Here is a 14,926-nt window from a genome sequence, read left to right on the forward strand (position 1 = left end):
TAAATACTGAGTATCAGCATATAATGTCTTTTATGGAAAAAATAAGAAATATCCAGTGGAGTAAAACAGTGAAAAAATATTTTAAAAATTTGGGAATGGTGAGCAACCTAACATCTTCAGGATGAAGTTGTGTGGAAGGAGCAAGTGCATTCCACTGAATGGAAAAATTTTCAGCTGTCCCAACTTCCTTTGATATTGGTGATCCAATTTAACACTGTTAACTACTGTCCAGTGGCTGGGTAAATTGCTGACTTGATGTTCGTGGCTAATGGTTGACAGGTCATAGAGGATGCTCCAATAACTGGCTCCACTTCAGACAAATCCTTGGCTAGACTAGAGGAGGACACAAGAAGTGGATACACAATATTTATTTTAATGTAATAGATTGTGATAAGTAATATGATGATGATAATGAAATATTTAAAAATTATTGTAATTTCTTATCACATGGAGCAAACTCATGTTGTCTCAGTTGATCTTTGCAAAAATGTTAATAACTATGTCAATATTGAGCTCAGTACACCAGTGGCTATGCAGTACAGTAAGACCAGCAACTCTTCTATAAGAATGATAATGCAGGAATACAGTTCAGTATCACAGATATCTATGAAATCAAGGACAGATTCAGGAATTTTACTAGCAACTTCAACATGGAGCTTCTATCCAGGCACGCAGACTTTAAATTCCTTCCCTAGTAAAGATATCCATAAACTGCTTGCATACGTCCATTGCTTCTCATAAAAGATATTTTTTACTGCAAATTTATGCAGTAGGCTAGTCCTTAAATTGAAAAGATCATTTACATCTGAGGAAGGTCTTTCCTTCAAATCAGACACGTCAGTCTCTAACAGGGGAATTTACAAAGATCTTTGAAAGTATTCTTAGTGCAGAGAGTAGCTTGTTAATATCTTAGTCTGCTGTGAAGATACAAGTGTGGTACTATCATTTTCACATCCAGTTATTTGATGAGCTCATGAGTTTAAAAGAATGTCTGCTAAAAGTTGGAATTCCCATCTTCTCTTTCTTTCTTTATGATGTTTGCAGGCATCTTTCATTGCATCCATTGCTTCTTTCGTTTTGAAGAGAAATGGAGAAGAAAACTTGGTTAGTGTAGTTAACACCTTATCTAGTACACACCCAAGCACACAGCAGAGATAAAGAATTCTAGGATACCACCCAAGCATGCAGCAGAGATAAAGAATTCAAGGGAATGTAAAGTCTGCCAGAAGGCAGTGGGTTTCAGATACAGTTGTTCTGTCACATCCCAATAAAATTGTAGAGGCCTTTGCATACTTTCAGCAAAGTATGGATTTGAAGTTTCAGTTAGTTGTCATGGTGCCCAGTGTGTGTAACAGATTTTCTGCACTGGTATTCTGCCAAGTACTTCTTTAAAGACATTACGTCTTTTTGTGGAAGTATTAGTGAATGCTACAACATTTCTTGTTGTTGCTGATGTATTACAATAAACAGTGACCATCAAAGACTAAATGGTTACTAAAGGTGCTATGTTTTGTATAATGATCTGCTTGTAAATCCTCTTCAACAGATCTTTTGAATCAGGGTAATAGCTGAGCAATTGTCACTTGTCACTTTTCTTCAGATAAGAGTTAAATGTTAGGATGGAGATCTTCGACTGTACATACTACAGCAATTACACGTAGATGATACTCCTCATTATTATCTTCATGACAAATCACATGAGAATTACAAAATGTAAGGAAATTCCCCCTACAAATTCCTTCACAGAGATAGTAGAAAACAAACTACACTACTCAGTTTAAAAAACATCAGTGCTTTCATCAAATGTAATAGGGAAGAAATCTGCCAATCATATTTTGGCTAAAGTCATGTTTTGAATTTCCTGTTTACAAAAGTACAAATCCTTGTGATCACAGAAGGCCTGTTTTGATGACTATCCTAATGATAACTGGATACATTCTTGATTCTCCATAATTTACAGAAGAAAAAATGTATATACACTGATGGAAAAGAAATCACAACATCAAAAAATAATTCATATAGAGTAATGAAATTTTTGGAATACATTTGCCTGGGTAACATGTTCAAGTTAGTAACATTGCAAGATCGCAGGTTAATGTAGGTGCAAGATGAGCCTTTGCAAATGTGAAATTCTGCTATATTAATAACAGATGTAACTGCCAGAATGTGGACTGCAAGCTAGCAAACGTGCATGCATTGAGCTGTACAGGTGCCGGCTGTCAGTTTGTGGGATTGAATTCCATGCATGGTGTACCTGGTAGGTCAATACAAGTACAATTAATACACATTGTGGATGTCGCTGGAGTTGTCGTCTGATGATGTCCCATACATGGATGATTGGAGGCAGATTTGTCAATCAAGCAGTCTAACGCTTTAGACGACCTGGAGTGTGATGCGAAATTGGATTGCATGCAAAATTCACACCTCTCTCACATCAGTTGACTTACTTGATATGCACAGCCGATCTTCTTCTCTGGATAGGTGGCTACGTCTATTTCCAAAACCTCCTTCTCCGAAGAATAATGCTGGTTACGGGAATTTATCTGACTCTATCTCTCAGGGTGTATACGACCCGGGACAACCGGGAATTCCGGGAGAAACCCGGGAATTTTTTCATCCGGGAGAAAACCGGGAAAAACCCGGGAATTTTTCGGAATTCCGGAAATTTTTCATTGTTTTAGCTTTCAGTTAAATTTTTTTAATTTTGGCTGCAGAATTGATTCTCTAGCAAAGAATGTTATTGTATCCTGCTACTGGAGAATGATACTGCAGCAATAAAATATAAACGAGAGGGGAAAAAAATAAAACTTAGTGTCAAAGGAAATGTGCAATTTACAACAACAAAAAACCGTGCATGCACAAGCGTTTGCAAATAGCAAAAATATGTCAAAGGCCGTAGGGCGCAGACTGTAATTCTTCGTAACAATAAACTGCTTGCTATGAGCATGACGTCACAACTGTTCACATTAAGTTCGTTTGACCAATTGCCAGCGGTGTGTTGCGCATGCGCATTTGACTCGCGTATAAGCAGTACTTTCTCCCGCTACTTGAAGTTTGGCTGTTAGCTGTGTCGGTAGCAGTAGCAAGCAGCCAGATGCAAAAGAGAAAAATTTTTCTCGCGCGCCATAGCTGCCAGATTCACGCTTGCACAGAGTTGTTCGAGTTGTAGTGGGGAGGGGGTTAGTCTGCACGTGACCCGTGTTTACGTTAAGTGATTTCGCTGCTTCTCTTCGTGTACAGCTCCCATGTCAAATGAAAACAAAACGGATTTCTGTGGCTGGGAGCTATCAAGTGAATTAAAATGCATTCACATAATTACAGAGGGCAAAAATATATTATTAATTTCAGTTTCTGATTTTATTTTCTTTCCAAGTTAGTAGCACTAAGCATTAATCGCCTTGCAGAAGAATGAAGTTATTTTTACAAGTTTGCTAAAGAAATTCCGCTGAGGCAATCATTTTATTTGAAACGAAGTGTTTCATTTAACAATTTTGGGTACTTCCAACTGTTAGGTGAATTTCAAGTGCACGTTATCATCTTCTGCCATGTATGGCATTATGCCATAATAAAGAACCAAACAAGAGATCGTAGAGTACTGGTACTCCAAGAAAATTTACATCCCAAAAACCACACTGAAAAGCTTAATATCAGATGGGACCTACTTCATTGTGAATCTGGAAAAAACCAATGTGCACTTCAAGCCGAATTATGCATTTTAGTATGATTCACGAAATTTTGATGCGTTTTGGAGTATCCTCTGATGCCCTGTTTCTTTTATGGTGTAGTGTAAGCTCTCTTAGTGCTTTGTACACACGAACATGCGGGCTTCCTACACCACTGCAGTTGCACACGCACAATAATTCGTTTTTGGCGCTCTCTGGCAACTGGTAAATCGAACCTATAACTAACAGTATTGCGAACGGTGGTTAGAAAAGCGTTACTTTCAAAGTAAATTTCTTTTTACGCTAGATGAATTATGTTACGTGTGTGAAAGTGGGATGGATATCTAAATCACAGAGCGTTCGAAACTGAACAGTTTGAGGACCAGCCACTTCAAGAATTTCGAATTTGAATTTGAATTTGAATTTGAATTTACTGGCACATTTGTGTGATGTATCTTAAAGTATATCACACCAAAAAAAGACCAATATTACACGTGAAAGCTTAGCTTTTCTTGTAGATATACGGTACTGTGTACATTAATGTAAACCGTTAACTTTTCCTCTTGTGTGTTCGCACTATGTAACCAGTAATCTTGCTAGTGGCTGACTATAACACGTGCCCTATGCTCTGAATAGCTGCTGTCATCGGCTGGCGAGATCTCGTGGCTTGAGATATGACTCGCTTACAAAAGGACATCACAATCTCGGTTGCAACGCTCCGGAAACTAACAAGCTGTGTTTGGTGCAATTCGAATTTATACTTTCGTAATACGAAAATATGCAGCGTATATGTTGCTGCAAATCAAAGGTCTTTCCAAAACTTCTCTGCTCCGGCTTTTCTTTTTTTTTCCGGGAAGTTCTATGCGATTATATAAAACGTTAACCATTCAAGGGATTGATAAGTTTTACAGTTCCGAGAGAACTTTTTCTGTGCTAAGTGACAGTGGGTCGCCCGGGAAAAAGCATATTTTTTAAACGGGATATCCGGGAGAAATCCGGGAATAATCCGGGAATTTTTTTTCCTTGTCCCTGTATACACCCTGTCTCTCCACTCTTGTAATAAGTGGATACTCACAGAATACTTATAGTTTAACCTTGGTATATTTCAACTTCCACAAAGAACAAATTCACCACTTCTCACATAAATATTTGAATGTTTGCAAGCCAACCAATTCGTCTAACATTAGATTCGATTAAATACATTTTTTAGTGTAGTTTTTGCGACCACATAATTATGAACATGTCTTACTTCTAGCAAGTCCAACACATGAAGTTCAATTAAATGTCTATAATCAATTGTTCATTTTTCTTTAACAATAATCACAGACACTAAAATAGCAAGGAATACTACATGGTTACTTCTTGCTCTTCTAATACAATTTCCGTGGCGCGAGTGGCAAACACTTGTGGATGCCATTTGACCGTCACATCTACCTTGTGATCGTGACTCCTTTCCAGCCTGCACACACACAAACATGTGTCACGCAGAATGTACGTTCTCTCACACTTATTTTTAAAATATCGTGTGTTTGAGACAGTAGAAGGATGAGTGGTTCTGGAATTTACACGGAAATTCTCGAAGCACTACAGTAGGTCGTGGCAACCCATTGACACTCTGTAGAGATTTTACATTACAAGCAGATGTGGGTGAGTTTTATCCTGTTGGAAAACACCCCCTGGAATGCTGTTCATGAATGGCAGCACTACAGTTTGAATCACCAGATTGACATACAAATTTGCAGTCAGGATGCATGGGGTAAGCATAAGAGTGCTCCTGCAAAATTGTGCCTCAGACCGTAAGTCCAGATATAGTTCCAATGTGTCTAGCACACAGACGGGTTGACTGTAGCGCCTCAGCTGGTCTCCTCCTAACCAACACACGGCCATCGCTGGCATTGAGACAGAACTAGCTTTTATCAGAAAACTCAATAGACCTCTGCCCTGACCTCCGACCTCCAATGAGCTCTCGCTTGACACTACTGAAGTGGTAAATGGCAGTGGTTTGGGGTCAGTGGAATGCACGCTACGTGGTGTCTGTCTCGGAGCTGTCCTTGAAGTAATTGATTTGTAACAGTTTGTTGTTTAACTGTGGTGGCAACTACTGCTCAAATTGCTGCTGCCGATGCAGTACAGTGCATCAGAGCCATATGCCAAACACGATGGTCTTCCCTATCAGTAGTGCCGTGTGGTTGTCCAGAGTCCGGTCTTCTTGCGACAATCATATACAGTTGCTACATTCCTGCCAGGTCTTTCTGCAGTATCGCCAAAGGAATATATAGCTTCCCATAGCCCAGTTACATGACCTCATTTAAATTCAGGGAGCTGTTGATAATGACACCTTTTTCATCTTACAGGCATTCTTGACTAATATCAACTCACAATGTCCAATCTCAAAGGTAACGAACACCCACAACTATTACAGTGTGTATTTAAAATGAACCTGATTTGCAGCCTCACAGTGGCACTAGTAGTGCTACTCTTGTGGAACTGGTGCAAAATTTGAATAGCTGTAATCTTTCAGGTGTAGGAACACACCTACCAACTTTTGTTTATATCGCACAACAGCTCCTTAGTGTTGCAGTTATTTCTCCATCAGTGTAATATGGGAAGTCCATGGTGGACTAAAAATACTGAGAGTAATAAATGTGACACAATAAAGTTGATGATGAGCTGTTGATAGGCATGTGAACAAGATAGTCAAGTTAGCAGGTACATTGGTCATCACAAAGGGGCAAATTTTGTGGACTTTTATGTGTTGCACGTACGTGGTTTGTAGTGTAAAATCCAAGATTTTGACCTCCAGAACTCTTTGCTAACTTTGGGGGAAGACCAAAAACTGTGAAATGTTAGCACTTATTTCAGTTTTTTCTTTATTACTTTTTCCCTTGTGTCTTACAACATAAAGGGCTTGCCCTTTCTTATAGACCATTTAGTTTCTTACATTTAGCACTGGTTAAATGTATTTTTCCACCACTTACTTCCAGATATATAGAGCTTAAAAGGAATGACCAAGTCTACAAAGAAGTAGTCAACTCCAAGTGTGTAATTGATTATTCACATTTTGAATAGCGGGGTTCTCTTGGAAAAACAGCTAGGCAGTCTCAGAAGTGCTACCCATGGTGTTGTCCAGTGAACTGAAAAGTGCATTGAAGTCAGGGTTGGAACTTATGAAAATCAACTTTGAATTTTGTTGTTTGCCTTTGCGTTATACACAGAAGCAACAAACAAACTGGTATATAAATGTCTATTAAAGTAAAGAGCTATGTAAACAGGCAGAATAAAGCACTGCGGTCCACAAAGCCTATATAAGACAACAAGTGTCTGGCACAGTTGTTAGATCGGTTACTGCTGCTACTGTGGCTGGTTATCAGAAGAGTTCTCCACCGCCTCTTACTCTTACAGATTTATGGACAGCCCTGCAGAATTCATGGTATCAATTCCCCCCAGCACTACTTCAGACATTAGTAGAGTCCGTGCCATGTCCTGTTGCAGCACTTCTGCGTGCTCGTGGGGACCCTACATGATATTAGGCAGGTGTACAAGTTTCTTTGGCTCTTCAGTGTGTATTAACAACCAACCATTATAAATTGTAAAGATGGAAAATTCCTTCTGAAACACTCTTATATAACGACATGGTTTTTGTTATATACAATGTATATTTTATAAGAATTCCCTTTATATCTAACAGAATAATATTTCTTGAAAACTAAATGTATAATTAATAAATGCAAATTACAATTAATTTAAAAAATATGTAATGGAATCTCACATAAACAGATACTGCCTTGACTTCTTTGGTCTTTACTACAAGTCAAATTGAACATTAGCATCTTCCTCCTCAGCAATGATGTCGTCAGTTAGGATTTCCCCATTCTCAAACTGTGCCTCAGCATCCTCCTCTTGAATTTGCTGGCGCAAGGCCGATGACAGAGCATCAGAGCTCTTCTAATTCTGGAGTTGCAGGGCCTTCGGCTACACTATTTCATAAATTTGCAAGAAGTGGTCTTCAATAAAGAGTCCAAAGGTGTATTTTTCATTGTTATGGAAATCACTGCACCTCTTGTCAGTGTCCTCCTGCAACCTAATTGTTGAAACAATTGTTGTTCCTTGAACCCTTTTACATGGCCATTTGTTGTCTTTGTTTGTTTGTTTCTTTTTTTTCTCTCCTTGTAAAGCATTGCAGGACAGGCATAATAATTTATATGTAGCATCGACACATTGATGTTGAGTTCATATTTTTGTATGTCATGCACTTGTTATGCCACAGGGACGTTGCGCATTCTGGTATGATCTCTTCCTCTAGTTTGCACTGTACATCAGCATGATAGGTGGAGCAGAGGTGGAAGAAAACTTTTTTACATATACTACAGATTATTCATAAATTGAAGAAGAAAGAAAAATTATGTCATATTATATAAGAGAAGCAGAGAGGAAAGTGTGAATAAACAATAAAAATTTTATAGGGCACATAGTAAAGGAAATCATGCAAAAAAAAAAAAAAAAATACTGGGCATACTTTTGACACTGGCTGCGAGCATGACAGATGTTTGGTGAGAAGCACTTTGTATCACTGATTTCACTAAGAAGAAACATTTTAGACTACTATACTTCACTATTTAAGGTGAGAGGAGAAAGCACTTTGTCTTTTCTGTTGCACTTATTCACTAACACTGCACATTTTCTTCTTGTGGTGAGTGTGATGAGGTGGCTGGTGGCAGTGCCGAGGGTCACAGGCTGGGGAGGACTCTGGCGATTGCTGTGTCTGCAGTGGAATCTGCAGGAAGTTTCGGAAGTTCTCGTGGTAGTGCCTGTGTTGCTGGGCTGTCTTGTTCGCCTCCCAGAGGTCCATCAGGAAGGCCAGCTGGTCGGTCTGCCTCCTCGCTACGATGGCATGTGCCGTCATGACGAGCATCCAGAGAGTCGCCAGTCGCTTGGGTCATGGAAATGGGTTGCAGTCTGGGGCGGTGATTGCTTCCACTGTGATGTTTCCCAGTGTCGTTCTGTTGATGTGGGCCACCATCTGCTGGCACACTTCCATATGTTGGTGGCATTCCCGCTGGTGAATCGGTGCTCAAGTGTGTCGGTCATGGCACATACATCACACTTGTCACTTGCAACGAGTTTTATCTCCGCCAGTCTTTGGTTGGTTGGTACCGTTCTGTTGATTATTTTGTACCATGTCTCCATCGCATGTTTATGCAACACATTTTCCGAGACGTTTCCCCATATTTGTTTCCAATTGTATTGCGGGAGTTTGTGTTCAATTTTGTTTCTTGCCGGCTTCCCCCTGAGGACCCAGTATATTCTCTTGGCTGTTCTGTGGCTGGGTTCGCCACGGTGTCCAGAACGTAACTCGTTGGCGTAGCGCAGCCTGATGTATCGCATTCTGAAGGGAATGTGCCTCTTGTCGACTGGCGCTTCTTCTGATGCGGGCTTGTATCCTGCAATTATCTTGGCTATGACGCTGTCAGGGTTATTGTCCTGGATGGCGAGTGTTAGTTTTGGTAGAAAGGCTGCACATTTGGTCTTTACATCCACCAGACCTAGGCCCTCTTCTTTCTTTGGCAGCGAGCACGTTGCTTGCGCCACTTTGAATATATTTCGAACCCACAACAGGTAGTACACTGCACTCTTAAGTGCTTGCGCAATTTCGGTCGGGATGCTTAAGATTTGCACAAGGTACCATGCTTTCAACAGGATCATCATATTTATCAGGTCTATTTTCTGCGAGATTGTTAGTTTCTGGTTCGCGTCCTGTCTGGAGAGACCTCTCATGGTGTGTAGCACGTCTCTCCAGTTGTATGCGGCCATTCTAAGTGGACAAGACCGTATAATTATTCCAAGAACTTTATGGCTTTCTGCTATTTTGTACCACTGCCTGTCTGGTTTGAGTCGTTGATTACCTGTCAGCAGTAGTACTGTTTTTCTGGGGTTGGTTTGGACGCCTGATGCTTTTTGGAAAGTGTTCACGATGGTTTCTACTCTCCCCATATCTTCCTGATATTCAATAAAGATGCCTAGGTCATCAGCGTAGGCTTTGTCTCCTACAGAGAATCCTCTGATGTCATTTGTGAGTTTCCACAGCAACGGGTCTAGTGCTATAGTGAATAGAGCCATTGACAATGGGCAGCCTTGCCTCACAGATCTGTCCAGTTTTATCTGTTTTGTCTTCCAACTATTGATTATTACTGTCGATCTCGCAGTATTTAGTATCTTCTGGATGATTGTGATGAACTTTTGCCCAAACCCGAGTCTGTTTAGTGTCTCTACAAGGTTTTTGTGATTGATGCTGTCGAAGGCCGTGTTGAAGTCCATCGAAATTATGGCACCTGCGCTTCTGGTGGTGGCTGCCTGTGCTATTATGTCCCTGTAGGTGTATGTGGCGTCAAATATATTTTTCCCTGGTATTGCACATGTTTGCCATGGACTGATGACTTTCCTCATCGCCGATTTCAGGTTGTTTGTGAAGCATTTCGCTATTATTTTATAGTCGGCGTTGAGGAGCGTAATCGGACGAAACTCTTCAATGCGGTGGGCGGCTTTCTACTTACGGACGAGGGTTATGGTCCCTTCGGTCAGCCCAGGTGGAATTTTCACCCCATTGAGTATCTCGTTCACTATCTCCGTGAATTGCACTTCTAGTACATCCCAATATGCGAGGTAGAACTCTAGCGGGATACCGTCTGCGCCTGGTGCTCTTCCTCTGGCGCTGGTCTTAATCATTTCTTTGATGTTGTCCTCATCGACATTTTCTGTCAGCAACGCCCTGTCTGCATCTGTCAGCACGCTCCTCGTCTGTTGCAGAATTTCAGCAGTTGCTGCGTCGTCTGTCGCTTCTCAATGGAACATATCTCAGAAATAGTCTCAAACCCACATCCTCTAGCATGTGAAGTTGTTATTGTATCATTATACTATGCAACCAGACTATATAAAGCAACTCATTTAACCCTACGATAACGTTGGAAGCTGAAGAAGTGAATTAAAATTTGTGCTGTGGCAGGGACTTGAACCTGGGTCTTCTTGCTTACTAGGCAGATATGCTGATCATTACGCCACCACAGCATTATAGTCAACATAGCTGCACGAACTACCCAAGCCAAATACCCAAATTAGAGACTTAAATGTCTCAGGGAAAATTTAATTTAAGGTCTGTACGATCATATATAGTACAGCGTTTCCGCATTACGTCCAATGCTGGGGTACTATTCCAATGTCGGAAAGCCCTGGCAATAGTGACAATATAAGGGGAGATGTGAATTGGAGCTTGTGTTGGGGAGGGTGTTTAACTTGGGTAGTTCGTGCAGCTATGTTGACCATAATGCTGTGGTGGTGTAATGATCAGCATATCTGCCTAGTAAGCAAGAAGACCTGGGTTCGAGTCCCAGCTTTAGCACAAATTTTAATTCACTTCTTCAGCTTCCAGCATTATTGTAGATAAATTAGAAACTTAAATATCTCAGGGAAAATTTAATTTAAGATCATTTAACCCTATTTACTATCAACAAAGTTCACACACACCCTTCCCCCCCCTCCCCCCATCAGTTACGCGCAAACAAGGGCCCACCAGAGTGAATGGCTGCAGTGTGCGATACCTGGGATCTGGGGATCTTGATCTTACATCACTGTGTAGATAGTTTCAAAAAGTTGATCACACTGCAGGGGACCTGTGCTTGCTAGAAAATGTAGTTGTATGTACTTCTGTATACACAGTGAGACAAACTTCGTTGCTCTTTAATTTTTTCAGTGACTATATATACACCTATACCCTGCTTTGTCATTTTATCCATTGTGGTTAACAGTTTTCACTGACCTGTCACCCTTCATGTAATTTATATGGTTGTTTGTTCTTTCTTAAGTTAGCACTTTGTCATGCTATTTTCAAATTTATTTATTTACACATCTAGCACCATAAGACCAAATTGAGGAGCAAATTTCCAAGGTCATGGAAAATGTCAGTACATGAAATTACAACATAAAAGTAATAACAGATAAAAATAAAATGTTTATGAACCTGAAAAAAGTCAATCCATAAGCTTAAGTAAACACAATCAACAATACAACAAAAATCAGCTTAATTTTTCAAGGCACTTCTCGATGGAATACAAGGAGTGACCCATGAGGAAACTCTTCAGTTTCGATTTGAAAGTGTGGATTACTGCTAAGATTCTTGAATTCTTGTGGTAGCATATTGAAAATGGATGCAGCTGTATATTGCACACCTTTCTGCACAAGAGTTAAGGAAGTGCGATCGAAATGCAGATTACTTTTGTGCTGAGTATTAACTGAGTGAAAGCTGCTAGTTCTTGGGAATAAGCTGATATTGTTAACAAGAAATGACAGTGTAGAATATATATATTCAGAGCCAATGTCAAATACCCTGACTAATGAACGGGCGTCGACAAGAGGTTTGCAAACTTACACCACTCATTGCCCGAACTGCCCATTACTGAGCCAAAAACATCCTTTTAGAATGGGAAGAGTTACCCCAAAATACAGGGTGTTTCAAAATGAATATATGGGTTTTAAGGCTTTGTAGCACATAATTACATTCACCTTACAATTATAAATAATACACCAAATGAAAGAGAAACACAGACAGTTTTTCTTACAATTATTCAGTGTGAACACCGATCACACATGGAGTCGATAGGCTAGTTGTTCTGAAACCTTGATCAGTGTGTCAGATAGATTAGCTGGTATCGGAGGCACATACACATGATCGCATCAGATTGTGTATGAACGTGGAGGTCATGCATAAAATGCTGTGTCAACCGGCCCCTTGTGCCCAATCCACACAATGTGGATACAATGTGATTTAATCAGTCGCGTACTGAGTTATGCTCCCAAATAAAGATGTGTTGTTCAGGTTCTTCCCTTTGAGGCATGGGCCATAGCTGTAGCACATCAAGGTAAGAAACATCAGTTACAGTTGATTCACTGAAAAAGAAAGGCCCATAAACTTTCCACAGCGATATTTCTTGGGGCTAAGCGTGAAAGACTTGCACTCGTTCAACATGTTTTTCAGTCACTCTTTGTCATTCCATACTCTTCCCATTGCGCACAGGTATACATACATAGCTGTTTGAGTTGCTCTTTCATTTGGTGTATTATTTACAATTGTAAGTTGAATGTAATAAATACTGCAATGCCTTAAACCCGGTATGTTCATTTTGAAACACACTGTAAAATACCATACGACATAAGAGAATGAAAATAAGCAAAGCACACTAATTTTCATATTGAAAGATCACTTACTTCAGAACCTGTCCAAATAGTAAAAATGGCAGCATTAAGTCTTTGAACAAGATCCTGAATGTGGACTTACCACAACAGTTTACTATGTATCTGAACACCTAAAAATTTGAACTGTTCAGTTTCGCTAATCACATGCCCATTCTGTGAAATTAAAACTTCGGGTTTTGTTGAATTGTGTATTAGAAACTGTAAAAACTGAGTCTTACTTTGATTTAGCATTAGTTTATTTTCTACAGTCTGAGCCAATGTCACACACAACATCCTTTACTACCAAGCTAGTGTCATCAGCAAACATAAATGTTTTAGAATTACCCATAATACTAGAGGGCTTATCATTTATATAAATAAGGAACAGGAGTGGCCCCAACACTGAATCCCTGGGGCACCCCCCACCCCCTCCCAATTGACTGTACCCCACTGAGACCCCATATCACAGCCATTCTCAACACTGTGAATAATGACCTTTTGCTGTCTGTTGTTAAAGTAAGAGGTGACCCAGTTGTGAGGTGCTCCCCGTGTTCAATAATGGTCTAACTTCTAGAGCAATATTTCTTGATCAACACAATCAAACACCTTAGTTAAATCAAAAAATATCACTTGCGTTCAAAACCTTTTATTTAATCCATCCAGTACCTAACAGAGAAAATATAATATAGCATTTTCAATTGTTAAGCGCCATCTAAAGCCAAACTGTATATTTTATAGCAAATTATGTTTTATAAAATGATCATTTATCCTTACATACACAGCCTTTTCTATAACTTGAGCAAACACTGATGGAATAGAAATAGGTATAAAATTGTCTACATTATCCCTTTCTCCCTTTATATAAAGCGGCTTTACTACTGAGTACTTTAATCGTTCAGAAAACTGACCATTCTTATAGGAAAAATTAAAAATATGGCTAAATACAGTGCTAACATGTGCAGCACGGTACTTTAATATTCTGCTAGGCACTCCATCATATCTGTGAGAGTCCTTAGTCTTAAGTGATTTAATTATTGACTCAGTCTCCCCCTTGTCAGTATCACAGTGGAGTATTTCAGACATCATGCTCGGAAAGGCATGGATTGCTGATTCTGGGGCATCTCCTGTTAAATATCATGTAGTGAATTGAATTCACCTTTTATCCCACCAGCAAGAGAAAACTGGCTCAAACGTTCCCAAGAAAACAATAGAATCTTTGCAACCTCTTTGTAATGCCATTACTACGAGGGTTGACTGAAAACTCTTCAATTGTTGGCAGCATTGGTATGTGGTAGTACTGGCTTGTTCCGTAGCCTCTTCTCTACAGCTCCAGTTGGCAGGAAGCCTTAGCATTGAACAGTTGTGTTGTTACAGTGTAAAGTATGGAACTCTGCGCAGATGGTTGGTCAGTGCGATTTAAGTTACGTGTAGCCGTTGAATTTTTGACAGCAGAAGGTGTCACCCCAAAGGAGATTCATCAGAGAATGAAAGCAGTTTATGCTGATTGTTTTGATTTGAGTACCGTGTGTCGTTGGGCGAGTAAGTTTGAAGATGATGAGACAGGAACATCTGACCTGCGTGACACATAAAGAGTTGGATGTCCTGTGACAGCAACCAATGAGTTTCACAAGCAAAATGTTGACAGATTGATTCAGGACGATTGTCGTATCACTCAGAGAGAAATTTCAAGTACAATCAGCATTTTACAAGAACGTATGGGTCACATTATTGCTTTGCTTGGCTATCGGAAGATCTGTGCATGATGGGTACCCCAGATGCTGACTCCTGAAATAAAAGCGCACAGACTTGAAATTGGCCAGGAACTCCTCTCGCGTTATGAAAATGAAGGTGATGCCTTCCTCCATTCAATTGTGGCAGACGAAATGTGGGTACACCATTACAACCAGGAGAAGAAATGTCAGTTTGTGGAATATTGACACAAAGACTCGCCCGGAAAAAAGAAATTCAAGATGCAGCCCTCAGCTGGAAAAATCATGGCCACAGTGTTCTGGGACGCAGATGGTGTTATCCATGTTGATTTC

The 14,926-nt window shown here is 40.0% G+C and overlaps 1 protein-coding gene and 1 non-coding gene across 2 annotated transcripts in view; both read left to right on the forward strand.

Moving 5' to 3' along the window:
* The window catches only part of LOC126161613 (NFX1-type zinc finger-containing protein 1-like), a 392,892-nt gene that overhangs the window by 359,922 nt on the left and 18,044 nt on the right, over positions 1-14,926 (forward strand). The gene's annotated exons all lie outside the window — the stretch shown is intronic.
* Trnat-agu (transfer RNA threonine (anticodon AGU)) lies at positions 10,983-11,055 on the forward strand. The gene has a single exon. It is a non-coding gene; the product is annotated as a tRNA-Thr (tRNA).

The sequence above is a fragment of the Schistocerca cancellata genome, chromosome 2 (assembly GCF_023864275.1).
Source record: "Schistocerca cancellata isolate TAMUIC-IGC-003103 chromosome 2, iqSchCanc2.1, whole genome shotgun sequence".
In the NCBI taxonomy this organism is placed as follows: domain Eukaryota; kingdom Metazoa; phylum Arthropoda; class Insecta; order Orthoptera; family Acrididae; genus Schistocerca; species Schistocerca cancellata.